We start from the raw sequence: 15731 nt of genomic DNA on the forward strand, positions 1-15731 counted from the left end.
TTCAAAAGTACAGTCTCCTGAGGCAAAATATCACTTATAACATGCACATTATATTTACATGCACTGCTTTGGTAACAACCAGAAAATCCTGCAAAAAATGCACTTAGAACTTCTATGGAATTACATCTTTTGTAATGTGTGCTGGGTGTGGACGGCACTCAGAAAGCTATGAATAAACGGAATTATCATTACAATATAGTAAACCTCTCATACCAAACAACCCTAACTGCCAGCACTCAAACAGGTAACACAGCACATATTACATCAGGCTCTAGAACTGAATACCTCACCTTAGTCACACATGGAGAACACAGGCAGACTCTGACCAAATACAGGCCTAGATTCATCATGAGAGAGAGAGAGAAAGGTTCTCATATTAGTAAACTATTTATATCACTGTAGGAGGGTCAACTAGTAACTCGAGGTGAGGTTTTGGTTGGTGGTCTAGGATTTGCGGGATAGTTTTACATGCACAGTCAGATGTACAAACAGCACAGTACACTCTCTGTGCATCAAGCACTGAGGCATTCCATGAAGTTAGCAAGTGGCACATTTAAGACTAATTGGAGAAAATTCTTTTTCATTCAACGCACAATAAAGCTCTGGAAGTTGTTGCGAGAGGATGTGGTTAGTGCAGTTAATGTAGCTGGGTTCAAAAAAAGTTTGGATAAGTTCTTGGAGGAGAAGTCCATTAATGGCTATTAATCAATTTTACTTAGGGAATAGCCCCTGCTATTAATTGCATCAGTAGCATGGGATCTTCTTAGTGTTGGGTAATTGCCAGGTTATTGTGGCCTGGTTTTGGCCTCTGTTGGAAACAGGATGCTGGGCTTGATGGACCCTTGGTCTGAGCCAGTTAGGCATGCTCTTATGTTCTTATTATCGTCAGCAGTAGCACGCCGAATAGCACCACCTTTCACGGTGACAGTATTCGGTGCGAAAGCCGACAGTTGACGCACCACCGTGGTGCGAAGGCTGCGGGCTTTCACAGGCCTGCCCTCCCCTTCATCCGCTGCCTCCATTTTTGTAGGATTCATCATTCTGCGAAGAACGATGAATCCTGGCCTTAGCCAGATAAGTGCCATTATTTAGACTTATCTGGTAAAAATAATTGGATAAGTTAGACCTGCCAGAGAGCAGTTTTAAATTATCGAGATATAATTTATCAGCTAAGGAGTACCAATTACAGGGATATCCAGCCACATAGTTTTGTTGCTGAATATTCCTTGTAAGTTAACCGGAAAAGTCTTATCTGATTAATCTACATAGAGGGTTTCTTTAGAATATTGACCTCCATGTTGTCTCAGATCCTGCAACCCACTGGATTGTAGATTGTTATTTATTTATTATTTATTTCAAACATTTATATGCCACCAATCCAGAACTCTTGGTGGCTCACAATAAAACACACTAAAAGCAATACCAAGAAAAAAAAAAAAAACCAGACATCAATACAGTATGCTGCAAAGTTAAGACGGTCCTTCAAAAGTGCTCTGTCAACATCCTATTCCAAAATGCCTGCTTGAATAGATGAGTTTTCAAGAAAGTTTTAAAGGTTTTATTATCATCAAGCATGCAAAGTTTCACAATAATGTGCAAGTGACTAAGAAAGTCTGCTCACGAGTATCCATGAGGTGAACATGCCGAACATATGGGACATCAAGTAATTCCTCTTTGCAAGATTTAACACAGCATTCTTGGTGGGTTATAAACATATAATATTTAATTTGTCCAGGGAAGCAAATTAAATTTTCAATAATTTGTGAATTAAAAAAGCAATTTTATATTGACTCCTTTCATCGATCAAGAGCCAGTGAAGATCTTTCAGCACTGGCAAAATATGTTCTTGTTTTCCCTGTCCAGATATTAAATGGGTGGCAGCGCACTCACAAGTGAGACCCAGAGGCATCCAACAAGGAGGAATTACAATAATCTATAGTAAGTAATAGTAATGCTTGTACAGTTGAATGGAAGTCATGTCTATTCAGCAATGGCTTTAGGGGTCTAATTAATCGAAGCTCAAAATAGCCAGTTCACACAGTTGCAGAGATTTGAGAAGAAAGGCGCAAGTGGAATTCATTATCCTTTCCTTCAGCAGAGTTTCCATTCATTTTCCCACCAGCGAGGTAAGGCTAACCAGCTTTTAGTTTCCAGTCTCCTCCTTGCTAACACATTTATTTGTTATGAACTGCCCTGCCAGGAGAAGCCTCTTCCGCTGCGGTGTCTATGTGGCTGATGGTGGGTAAGGTAGCGGCTTACAATATTGCCAGCAGGGGGCATTCTCAGAAGCCCTCTCTCCAACTGGGTGCTGCAAGTAGGGGACTGGACACCACCCACCATAGTCTCCTGGAGGCAGGGTAAGAGAAGGAAGGGGATGTGGGGTGCACCAGATAATCTAATTTCCTCTGCTGAATAACAAACAAGATTTATTAATTCAAACAAAAACATAAATTCAATTTGTTAAAATTTTGTGAATACTAACAAGAATGTTCTCTACATACTTTATAGATATTACTATTTCAGTAATGGCAACATTTTCACTTTCCATAACCAAGAACAATTGTCCAGGAACAATTATCAGATCAGTATTATGGGGCGGATTTTAAATATACGCACGTAACCCTTTAAAACCCCTCCTGTGCGCGCCAAGACTATTTTACATAGGCCCGGTGATGCGCGCAAGCCCTGGGACGTGCATATTTCCCGGGTCTTGAAAAAGGGGGTGGGGCGGGGGCGAGGACAGAGCGTTCAGGCACAGCGGCAATTTGCTGCTGTGCCCAGGATCATGGGCCGGCAATCGGCCGGCGCGCGCAACCTACGTCTGCCCGGAGGCAGGCACAACTTCTAAGTTAAAGAGGGGTTTTAGGTAGGGCTGGGGGTTGGGTTAGGTAGGGGAAGGGAGGGGAAGGTGGGGGGGGGGGGAGCGGAAGGAAAGTTCCCTCCGAGGGAACGGAGGAAGGCTGTGCGGCTCGGCACACGCTGACCCCGGATTTTATAACATGCGCGCACAAATCTACGCCTGCACCTAAATCTTAAAAAACATAGGCTGTCCTCTTAGTTGCTTGAGGATTTACAAGTAATAGCCAGAATATGAGTAGTATGTCCAAGAATTTGATTCTTTGTTTTAATTGTTCCTCTGCAGATGTTTGTTTTCCATTTCCAGACAGTGGAGTAGAAGGTAATTATGTCTGTGCCTTAATATTATATGATAGTTAGTGTCTTGTTGTCTCTCAGTCTTTCCTTTGATAAATGGCTGTGTTCTAACTCAGTCTTCTTTTCCTTTTCCTCTGTGTAGTTATAAAATTCTTTGTTTAAACTTTTGTCTCTCTTGGCATGTTGGTCTAGATAGACTGTGGTGCAGGCGTGACCGGGTGTGTACATTGTGCATTTGCATGGGGCAGCATACCTGCGGGGCTGCTGGAAAAGCTCAACTTGCCAGCAGCTGCGGTGGCAACAGAAGAGGCCAGAGGACTGCCAGCAGAGCTCAGTTACAGGCACTTTTTAATTGATAGGGATGTTAGAATTTTTTAGCTCAGGTGAGTTTTTAGTTACAGGCACTTGGACTAGTTTTCTTATTATTGGAACCTCACTGTTGGGATGCCCTAATTCTAATGCATCATTAGTATCCTTTGAAGATAAGTCTCTCCGAACCATGCGCTGCTGAGCGACTGTAGGCTTTCCCCTTTGTTCAAGTTTAAAAGCTGCTCTATCTCCTTTTTAAAGGTTAGTGCCAGCAGTCTGGTTCCACCCTGGTTAAGGTGGACCCCATCTCTTCGGAAGAGACTCTCCCTTCCCCAAAAGGTTCCCCAGTTCCTTACAAAACTGAATCCTTCTTCCTTGTACCATCATCTCATCCATGCATTGAGACTCCGGAGCTCTGCCTGCCTCTGGTGAGCTGCGCGTGGAACAGGGAGCATTTCAAAGAATGCTACCCCGGAGGTTCTGGATTTAAGCTTTCTACTAAAGAGCCTAAATTTGGCTTCCAGAACCTCCCTACCACATTTTCCTATGTTGTTAGTACCCACATATACCACGATAGCCAGTTCCTCCCCAGCACTGTCTAAAATCCTATCTAGGTGACACATGAGGTCCGCCATCTTCGCACCAGGTAGGCATTTTACCAGGCGATCCTCACGCCCACCAGCCACCCAGCTGCCTACATTCCTAATAATCGAATCACCAACTATGACGGCCGACCTAACCCTTCCCTTCTGGGCAGTAGGCCTTGGGGAAATATCCTCAGTACGAAAGGACAGTGCACACCTGGAGAGCAGGTCCTTGCTACAGGATCCTTTCCTGCTGCACCTGGTTGGTGCTCTCCCATCATGAGACCTTCTTCCTTCAAGGCAGCACCAGGGCTGCCAGTCTGAAGTTGGAACTTGGCTACTATGTCCCTGAGATCTCATCTATATACCTCTCTGTCTGCCTCAGCTCCTCCAGGTCTGCCACTCTAGCCTCCAGAGATCCGACTCGTTCTCTGAGAGCCAGGAGCTCTTTGCATCGCATGCACATGTACAACTTACCAGCGAGTAAAAAAGATGCAAAAGACTGGGAAGCCCCCCTCTTGCTGCTGGACTAGTACTTTCATCTCAAATTTGTTCAGTTCCTAGGTTGTTTTAGGTTGTTATAGGAGCAGGAATGTGTCTAATTAGGTTATTATAGGAGCAGGAATGTGTCTAATTAATGTCCTTTAAATGTATTAGTGAATTCACTATATGTCTGGCAGTGGCCCACAGGGGAATGATCAATCTCTCAATAAGGTGTTTTGTTTTGTTTTTTGTGAAAGTGGCACCTGCCTATAAATTAAAGGATGAGCTATGGGTGGGTGGGGGAGGGGTGGGAGGGTTGGGAAATACAGTCTAACTTCAGTTTGTCAGCCAGAGTGACTCATTGATCTCTTGATTAACAAATGTTGGTCCCTATTCAAACCCAATCACACTACCTCAACACCTTTCCAAGGTGAATAACTGAGCTGAACTTTTCAACCTTTTACTCAGGTATACACTGCTCCTATCTTATTTCTAGCTTCTGGCTACTTTTTTTTTTTTTTGTAACATTATTTTTAGTAACATTATCGCTGGCAGCAAAGACACTGCCGACTCTGCCCCGACTCCTTCCCTCCCCGTAATTTGCATTATATCACATGCGAAAAGGTCCTTTTCGCATGCAATATGGCCTTATCGCATGCGTTACGGCCCTAACACACACAATAAGGGTTTAGAAAATAACCCCCTTAGTCAGATAAGTGGCTTATCCAGCTAAGTGGTGCCTGCTGAATGTAGCTAGATATTAAGTGGTCAGCACGAAGCCGGATTAGTTGCTATTTATCTAAGAAGTACTGAATATTGGTCTCATGGTTTTAACAAAGGTAAGTCATGTCAAACAAATCTGATTGATTTTTTTTGATTGGGCGACTACAGAATTAGATCAAGGAAGAACACTGGATGTGATTTACTTAGATTTCAGCAAAACCATTTATATGGTCCTGCATAGGAGGTTCATGAATAAAATGAGAAGCCTGAAAGTGGGTCACAACTGGTGGAATGGATAAAAACGTTGCTGAGTGACAGACACCAGCGAGTACCTATTCTGAAGAGAGAAAAGTGATAAGTGGAGTTCCTCAAGTATTGGTTTTTGGAATAGTTCAATATCATTGTAAATGATATTCAGAGGGATGAGAAGGCAACATTTGTCTTTTTGTGGATGACTCCAAGATATAAAGGAGTAGAGAGAATGAGAAGTTACCTAAGAAAGCTGATGATTATGGTTATGGTTAAGTTTATTTATAACCCACCTATGCAAATACCCTAGGTGGCTTACATCAGAAACATAGAACAGGTCACAATAACATAAGTCAACAGGCAATAAAAGAATAAAATAAGACTACAAAATGCATATAAAACATATGACTAAAAACATAGCTAAATATATTGCATAAAATCATCGAATATAATCAGGCAAATCCATTAATCAAATATTATTACAATAAATCTTCAAACAAAAAGGTCTTTAAAAGCCTCTTAGCTTTTAATACAGGTCTCAGAGCATATTTCCATCTGCATACTTCCATATTTCAGGGTCTGCTATTGAGAAGACATGATAGTGGGTCTTGGACAAGTGGGCTTCGTGCATAGATGGAATTTCTAATAATGCCTTTTTTGTAGCGTATAAAGACCTTTTTGGGTTATATGGTTTGAGTAAGACATGAGTCCATGGAAAAAATGGTTGAACAAGTAATTTATGTACCAGCAAAATAGATTTAAATGAATTGGCAGTCAGTGAAGACCAGATGATACTGGTATAATATGCTCTCGGACCGACAGGCCTGAAATCAGATAAGTAGCAGCATTCATGGAGTGGTCGAAGGTTTGGCAGCTGGAAGTCAATGTCAAGACGTACAGAGTCATGCATCTGGGGTATGGCAATCCAAGAGAGTTGTACATGATAGGGAGCAAATGACTGATGTGCATGGAGAAATTTTGGGTTGATGGTGTCTGATGATCTGAAGTCAGCAAAGTAATGTGACAGTGATGGTTAAGGTCATAGAGATGCTAGACTGCATGGAAAGAGGCAAAACCAGCAGGAAAAGGGAGGTGATAATGCCCTTAGATAAATCATTGGTGAGGCCTAATCAGGAGTTCAGTTCTGGAGGCTGTATCTCAAAAAGGATAAGGACAGGATAGAAGCAGTGCAGAGAAAGGCAACCACATTGGTGTTGGGTCTGCAACTGAAGACTTATGAGGTGAGACTGAAGACTTAAATATGTATATACCATATAGGAGAGGAGAAACAGGGGAAATGATGATACAAACTTTCAAATACCTGAAAGGAATTAATGATGCACAAAAATCAATTATCTTCCACTGGAAAAGAAGTTGTAAAACTAGGAGTCATGATATGAAACTCCAAGGGGGAGGAGTCAGGATGAAGGTCAAGAAATATTTCTTCATGGAAAGGATGGTGGGTGCATGAAATGCCCTCACAGAAGAAGTGGAGAAGACCAGAATTCAAAAGTGCATGGGACAAACACAGAGATTCCCCACTAACTAAAGACTGAAAATGAAGAAATGAAGTAACTTATGTTACCCTTCAAGGTTTACATTTTTGCATGGGATAACCTGTATAGACCTATAGTTATTACCCTTAACAGAAGGCTTGGAGGTATCCTGTAGAGATTGGAAGTTGCTACCCTAAAAAAAACTTGCCGGGCAGACTGGATGGATAATTTTGATCTTTATCTGCTTTCATTTACTATGGTTACTATGTAGCGTGTTCCTTGTGGTATAGGGTTTGTTGGCTACATACAGACTGAAGCTCCCGTAATAAGTATGAGCCTTAAGCCTGGACTGGTGATTTCAGGAAAATATGGGCTGGGGAGAAAGAAAAAAAAATGATACAGCCATTGCAGCATGGAGAAAGACTCTTGCCTTGTGGCTGCCCCTTTCCATCCTCTTCTTGTTATAGCATGCGTCCATTCTAAATCAATAGGAGTCTCGTTTTTCAGGTAATATATCGAGGAATCATTTTTGCATTGATTAATGATTTTGAAATCAGTAATAAACATATTTGGATCAGTGCTTTCTGTTTAGTGCCAGGCAAAAGATTATACAAAATGTTGCCTGCTAATGCAAATTTAGATGAGTAAGGACCTTAAGGGGGTCACTTTCTAAGGCTTATCGCATGCGAAATGTCTCTTTTCCACTAAACTTCAGAGCAGTAAGCAATGAGCATGGGGAGCAATTTCACCAGGACACTATCGTAAAGGAAACGCGGGTATCAGGACAAATGGAGGCTATGAATGTTTGCAGGCTGTTGCTGGACTGTGACAAGGGATGTTCCCAGGGCCAGGGCAAGGGTGTTAGGCGCCCTAGGCAAACCTTCTTCCTTGCACCCTCTCCCCTCCCCCCCCCCCACCCGCGCCCGACCTCATTCACTGAGAGGCCTCTCATGGCCCACCGAGTGTCTGCTTGCAGCCAGCTAATTCTGTGCTTCTCTGGGCCGTGAGCTTACGGTCTGCCGAGACTCTACTCCTCTCAGCCACTCACGGCCCCACATGGCTGCTCTTTGCCACCTCCTAATGGTTGGTGCCCTAGGCGACCACCTAGTTCACCTAATGGGACCCACTGGCCCTGGATGTTCCATTTAATGAATATAATATGCCAAAAAGAGCTGTGTAGCCACTGAATGAGAACTAAACTATGTACATATGTCTACATAATAGTTTTTGGCTTTATGTGTCATAGTAAATTTTATTTCTATAATCCTTTTTCTGATTTAAATTACATAAATTACATAAAAATCCATCCATAAATACGCACAAAGACCTATGTTTACGATATATTATTAAAACTCTAATATCAATACCCTATCTTTGCAATAGACATAGTCATAAAATGTAGAAACTTAAATATCAGTAGCCAATCAGCTGGTTTAATTGTCATATTTGAATTCAGCCTAAGAAATACCCATACATACTCCCAGCATTCAATATTCAATTTATCACAAAACCACTGAGGTGCCTTCAGGGGAACGCTTCCTATTTCTATTAAATTTTGTTTTTTTAATATTTTTTGTACTATCTTTAACACATGCTCTATTGACAATTTCTTTTGTACAAAAATTATTTTCATGCAATGGGAGAAAAAGTCATTTCAACCCATTTGAATTCAGCACATCAGCACCAGTCAATGCACAATTTACCGCATTCCTTCTTACAGTGGGCCCCATGTGTGTTGTTTTAAAGAGTTTCAAAGGGACATCAAGTGGCTAAGAACATAATAAGTACCATGGTGGATCAGACTAAGGTCCATCAAGCCCAGCATTGTCTCCAACTGTGGTCCGTCCAGGTCACGAGTACTTATCAGAGCCTCAATAATTGATCTGTTTCTTGTATCTCACTCATAGGGATAAGCTCTGGTTTTCCCATGTCAACCTGGATAGTAACTGTTTATGGAGTTTTCTTTAAGGAGCATTTTTGAAATCCTGTGTTAGCTGCCCCGAGCACGTCATCCGGCAACAGATGCCGTAGCTTAATTTTGCACAAAGTGAAAAAAAAAGTACTTCCTAGAATTTCTTTTAAATCTACTGACGTGATTGCTAGTTTCATGGAGTGTCCGCCCTAGTTCTAGGGTTGTCTGATAGAGAAATTAAGGAGCAGTTATTTATTCTTTCTATCCCACTCATGATTTTATACATTTTAATCATATCACCTCTACTGTTACACTGGAAATTTATATTTACTGGGTGTGTTAAAAGTTGCTGTGTAGTCTACATCTGTTTTTTTGAGCATGCAGTTAAGAGAGGAAAAATCGAGCACATATTTTTGAAAATGTCCTTTACAAATGCTCGTTTACTCCTAAACCAAACTTGCCCAAAGTTTAATGCAGCCATTTTTAATCTAGCTAATGTTGTACATGGTGAACACCACATTTGAGGAGGGCAATTTTCAGCCATGACAATTTACCCAAGCATAGTGGCTTTTGAAAAGTGCCCTGTAAGTGCAAAGACAGAGGTGTGTGGGTGTACATATACATGTCTGCGTCGGTGTGCGCTCGCCCAGAGACGTGTCCATTTTATAATATCTGCACACATGTCCATGCATGTTATAAAATAGCCTAGGCATGTGTGTATTAGTATGCCTAGTTTTAAATTCGTGTGCACCTAGCAGCATAAGTCAGCTTTACGGATGCACAGCTGCTTGTATTTTAAATCAGACGCGTGTCTGTCTGCCAAGGAACAGTTTCAGCAGTTCATCCACCAGTTCGCCCAGTGTTTTCCTAAGTCTTCCCAAACTCCCCTGATTATACAGCCTGCACTTCCCCTGGTTACTCCAGATCCCTCAGTCCCTCACAGATGCCTGTTTTAGTTTTGGTTACTGTGAAATGAATGCAGTGATAATTTAATTCTAAACACATTGATAAACTGCCCTTTATAAACTCAAATGAGATTCCCATTGATTCTTTCATAACAAAAAAAAAAGGGATATACATTTCAGAAATTGCCATTTTGAATGGGTATATCTGTTTATTCAAATTTTCCCTCTATATTCTGTTTCTATTGTATTCAGAGAGGGAGGAAACAGTTGTGTATGAGAACATGGACTTTGTGTAGTTTGCGTGACTACAAGATTACTTATTCATATTAAATATCTTGCAGGTTGTGATAGCTTTTATTAATTAGATCAGCATAATAAGAATTGTACAAAAATGTTTTTCTATATACTCTTTCTTCAGAGGTGATCCTTCTGAAGATGGCACTGATGTGGCTTACACAATTGATTCAATGTAAGGTATCAGAACCTCAATGTTTTTCTCCAGGGCCAAAGTAAGTTATAGAATTAGAGCTCTGGGCTAATCCATCCTAGGAAACCTATTATATTTCTTTATTCTTTGTACTGAAAATTATTTTACTCCTTGAACATAAAACAAAATCTCTATTGTTTATCTACTTTAGTTCTACATTATTATGATGAAAAGGAGTCACATGATAGGTCATTTATGGGTCACATGGACTTTATTGCTATGACATCACATACCCTAAGCATTTTGAACTGGCAGCCTTATCCTCTTAAAATAATTTCTACAAACAATGAGCTATTTCCTTACCAAAGAACTAGAAATGTCTATAAATCTTCAAAATGTTTAATATAAGCAAAGTTTCTGCCAATATAAGCATTATGGATTAACTATAATTGGATTTGGAAATTAGTTTTGCCCATTATAAACTGTCTGTTATAAATGGAATGCACTGTGTTAGGGTGACTTATGTAGAGGTGTAGACTGCAGAAAGGATATTAATATTAAAGGGGATTTTGTGGTTACACCTTAAACAATATGTGCCATTTTAGACCACATATGAAAGCTGATTTGAGGTATTAGTGGAGGTTTAGCAAAGAACTAGTAAAATGATTAAACATTTAAAAATATTTACATAAGCTACAGTAAAAGGCTAAAGATGCTGATTGTGTTCTGCCTGGAGGAGAAGAGAGATTGCAGTTGGGATTCCAACAGAGTATATTGTGATTGTAGATAATGTGAAATAATTCAAAGTGAAACATGATTTGTTTTTATGAAATTCAATAATACTAGAATATTATAGACAGTGGAACTATTGTTTAAAAGAAGAAGATAGATCACTATGGGGTTGATTTTAAAACCCGCGCAGCTGTCCATGTGCACGCAGTTCCCGGCGCGCGCACATGGACGCACCGATTTTATAACATGCGTGCGTCGCCGTGTGCATATTATAAAATATGATTCCCGCACGCACGTGCGTGGCCGATTTTAAGATCAGCGCGTGCATGTGCGGTCGGGCGTCAACGGGGTTTGAAGGGTCAGGGCTAATACGGTAAAAGGGAGGAAGGTTAATTAGAGGGGTTAGGAAGTAGGAAGCCTTTACCTGGTCGAACTGGGAATGGACTGGGAAACTAGTAACTGCATCAGTACGTGAATCTAATAAAATCCCCCCATAGGTATTTATATTCACAAGCACACATCCATACAAAATTGCACACACATGTATGCATATTAGAGATGTGAATCGGAACCGGAATCTGATCGGTTCCTGTTCCGATCCAAATCTTAAAATTTTTATCGCCCAGCCCTATTTGAGTTCTGATTATCAGCTGCGCCCGATCCGATAATCAAAACACCCTCCCGAACCCCCAAAAAAGGTTTTAAAATTACCTGGTGGTTCAGCAGGAGTGCGGGGAGCGATCAACGGCTCTCGGGCCATCGGCTGCGTTAATAAATATGGCGCCGATGGCCCTTTGCCCTTACCCTGTGACAGGGCAAAGGTAGCGCCGGCGCCATTTTGAATATTGGCAATATGGCCTGAGTGCAGGAGATCGCTCCCGGACCCCCGCTGGACCCCCAGGGACTTTTGGCCAGCTTGGGGGGGGGGATCAGGAGATCGTGCCCCCGCTGGACCACCAGGTAATTTTAAAAGGTTTTTTTGGGAGGGGGTGTCAAGGGGGTCATTTTAAAGGGTCGGGTGGGTTTTTGGTTTTTTTTTAATCGGGCCATCGGCGCCATTTATATTAGTGGCAGCCAAAATGGCGCAGATGGCCCGAGAGTGGGAGATCGCGCCGGGACACCCCCCCCCCCCCCCACTGGACTACCAGGTAATTTAAAACATTTTGGGGGGGTTCGGGAGGGTGGGGGATTTGTTTTAAAGGGTCGGGGTGGGTTTAGGGGTTGTTTTGGTGTGCCGGTTTTCCCGCCCTCCCCCCTCCCTCGATTTACGATTTTTCACGATAAATCGGGGAAATTTCTATTGTATCGCGACTAACGATTTTTGACGATTTAAAAAATATCTGACGATTTTTTTAAATCATCAAAAAACGATTCACATCCCTAATGCATATACAGCTGATTTTATCTCATATGCGCATTTATACACATATGATATAAAATAGCCACAACCTTTCACGAGCCACCATATGTGCGTACATGTACGCTAACATGGCTGTTTAAAAGTTACCATCCCCAGATGTGTAACACTCAGTTCCATACTAGGAGTAGCCATTCAGGAAAAGAATCTTAGTCATTGCTGACAATTCATTGAAATCCACAGCAATGGTCAAAATAGCAAATAGACATAAGAACATAAGAAATTGCCATGCTGGGTCAGACCAAGGGTCCATCAAGCCCAGCATCCTGTTTCCCAACAGAGGCCAAAACCAGGCCACAAGAACCTGGCAATTACCCAAACTCTAAGAAGATCCCATGCTACTGATGCAATTAATAGCAGTGGCTATTCTCTAAGTAAAATTGATTAATAGCCATTAATGGACCTCTCCTCCAAGAACTCATCCAAACCTTTTTTGAACCCAGCTACACTAACATCCTCTGGCAACACATTCCAAAGCTTTATTGTGTGTTGAGTGAAAGAAAATTAAATGTGCTACTTGCTAACTTCATGGAATGCCCCCTAGTCCTTCTATTATTCGAAAGTGAAAATAACCGAGTCACATCTACTCGTTCAAACTCATGATCTTAAAGACCTCTATCATATCCCCCCTCAGCCATCTCTTCTCCAAGCTGAACAGCCCTAATCTCTTCAGCCTTTCCTCAAAGGGAAGCTGTTCCATCCCCTTTATCATTTTGGTTGCCCTTCTCTGTACCTTCTCCATTGCAACTATATCTTTTTTGAGATGCGGCGACCAGACTTGTACACAGTATTCAAGGTGTGGTCTTACCATGGAGCGATATAGAGGCATTATGAAATTTTCCGTTCTATTAACCATTCCCTTCCTAATAATTCCTAACATTCTATTTGCTTTTTTGACTGCTGCAGCACACTGAGCCGACAATTTTAAAGTATTATCCATTATGATGCCTAGATCTTTTTCCTGGGTGGTAGCTCCTAATATGGAACCTAACATTGTGTAACTACAGCCATGGTTATTTTTCCCTATATGCAACACCTTGCACTTGTCCACATTAAATTTCATCTGCCATTTGGATGCCCAATCCAAGTCTTGCAAGGTCCTCCTGTAATGTATCACAGTCTGCCTGTGATTTAACTACTCTATTAAATTTGCAGATTATACAAAATTATTCAACCTCACTCGTCGTATTCCTTTCCAGATCATTTATATATATATTGAAAAGCACCGGTCCAAGTACAGATCCCTGAGGCACTCCACTGTTTACCCTTTTCCACTGAGAAAATAACCATTTAATCCTACTCTCTGTTTCCTGTCTTTTATGCAGTTTGTAATCCACGACAGGACATCGCCTCCTATCCCATGACTTTTTAGTTTTCTTAGAAGCCTCTCATGAGGGACTTTGTCAAACGCCTTCTGAAAATCCAAATACACTACATCTACTGGTTCACCTTTATCCACATGTTTATTAACCCCTTCAAAAAAATGAAGCAGATTTGTTAGGCAAGACTTCCCTTGGGTAAATCCATGTTGACTATGTTCCATTAAACCATGTCTTTCTATATGCTCTACAATTTTGATCTTGAGAATAGTTTCCCGGCACTGAAGTCAGGCTCACTGGTCTATATTTATTTATTTATTTATTTTTTTTTTATTTTTTTTTTTATATACCGAGCTTCTTGCATTAGATGCAAATCAAATCGGTTTACATTGAACAATTAAACTTGCTTGAAAAGCATTACATGTAACAAAGAACATCCAAACATAAAAAACCTGTAGGAACAATAATAAAACATCGAGTTTGAGTTATTCATCTTAACCAGATGCCTTACAGAAAAACCAAAGAGGGATTAAAAAATTAAAAATAAATAACATAAAGAAGTATCGAAGGAGCACTGAGAGGATAAATAATGAGAGGGGATGAGAGGGAAGTTGGAAAAGAAGAACAGAGGGACCAGAAAAAAAGGTGGAAAAAAAAAAGGATTAGAGGGAGGAAAATAGTACAAAAGAACAAACAAATCAAATTTGTCATGGTAAGTCTACAGTAAGAAATAATTATACCTGTATCGCCCCTGGAGCCTTTTTTAAATATTGGGGTTACATTGGCCACCCTCCAGTCTTCAGGTACAATGGATGATTTTAATGATAGGTTACAAATTTTAACTAATAGATCAGAAATTTCATTTTTGACTTCCTTCAGACTATTAGGAATTATTCAGAAAGGAATGGAGAATAAAACAAAATATAAGAAAGCCTCTGTATAGATGTATGGTGTCCCTGCACCTTGAGTATTGTAGGCATTTCTGGTTGTCCTACCTAGAAAATGACATAGCAGAACTAAAAAAGTACAAAGAAGGGCAACCAAAAAAATAAATAAATAAAGGGGATGGAATGACTTTCTCTTGAAGAAAGACTAAACAGGTTAGGGATCTTCAGCTTGAAAAAGGGAAGGTATATGATAGAAGTTTATAAAATTATGATTGGGGTAGAACAGGTAACTAGAGAACAGACATTTATTCTTTTAAACAGTACTATGACTAGGGAAGCTCCATGAACTACTACGTAGTAGATTTAAAGCAAATTGTAAAAATAATTTTTCACTCAACACACAATTAAATTTGGAGTTCATTGCCGCACAATGAGGTCAAAGCATCTAGTACAGGAAGCTTTAAAAAGATTTAGACTAGTTTATGGATGATAAGTCCATAAACAATTATTAGCCAGATGGACTTGGGGAAAGCACATGCTTACCCTGTGACTGAGCAACAAGGAATTGGATTTACTCTTTGGGATTTGCTGGATGCTTCCTAATAGGGATGTGAATTGTTTTTCTAACAAATTGAAATATCGTACGATATTTCTAAATTCATTAATATATCAGGTAAAAAAAGAAATGATCACTTTTCCCACAGAATTTTTGTAAAAATCATTTTTCGGGTTAGTGCACACTAACGGGAGTTAGTGCGCGTTAACTCATGTTAGTGCTCGCTAAAAAAACCTGTTCATTTTTGTTATTTTTTGTTTCTTTTTGCTATTTTTGTTAGTGCACTAACCTGAAAATGATTTTTCACTAAAAATAAAAATGGGGATCCGTGGGAAAACGAGATTTTCCTGCAGTCAGACAATCCCAAAAGCGGGAACTATCAGGCACCCAATTCACATCCCTACTTCCTAATGACATGGATTGGCCAATGTTGAGGAAAGGATGCTGGGCTTGATGGACCTTTGTTATGACCTAGCATGGCACATCTTATGTTCTTATATTTAAAATGCAGTAAATCAATCAATAAATAAGCATATGGATAAGTAAATAAATTTCATTATGATACAGTACATTATAAAA

This window comes from Rhinatrema bivittatum, chromosome 7, assembly GCF_901001135.1.
Source record: "Rhinatrema bivittatum chromosome 7, aRhiBiv1.1, whole genome shotgun sequence".
In the NCBI taxonomy this organism is placed as follows: domain Eukaryota; kingdom Metazoa; phylum Chordata; class Amphibia; order Gymnophiona; family Rhinatrematidae; genus Rhinatrema; species Rhinatrema bivittatum.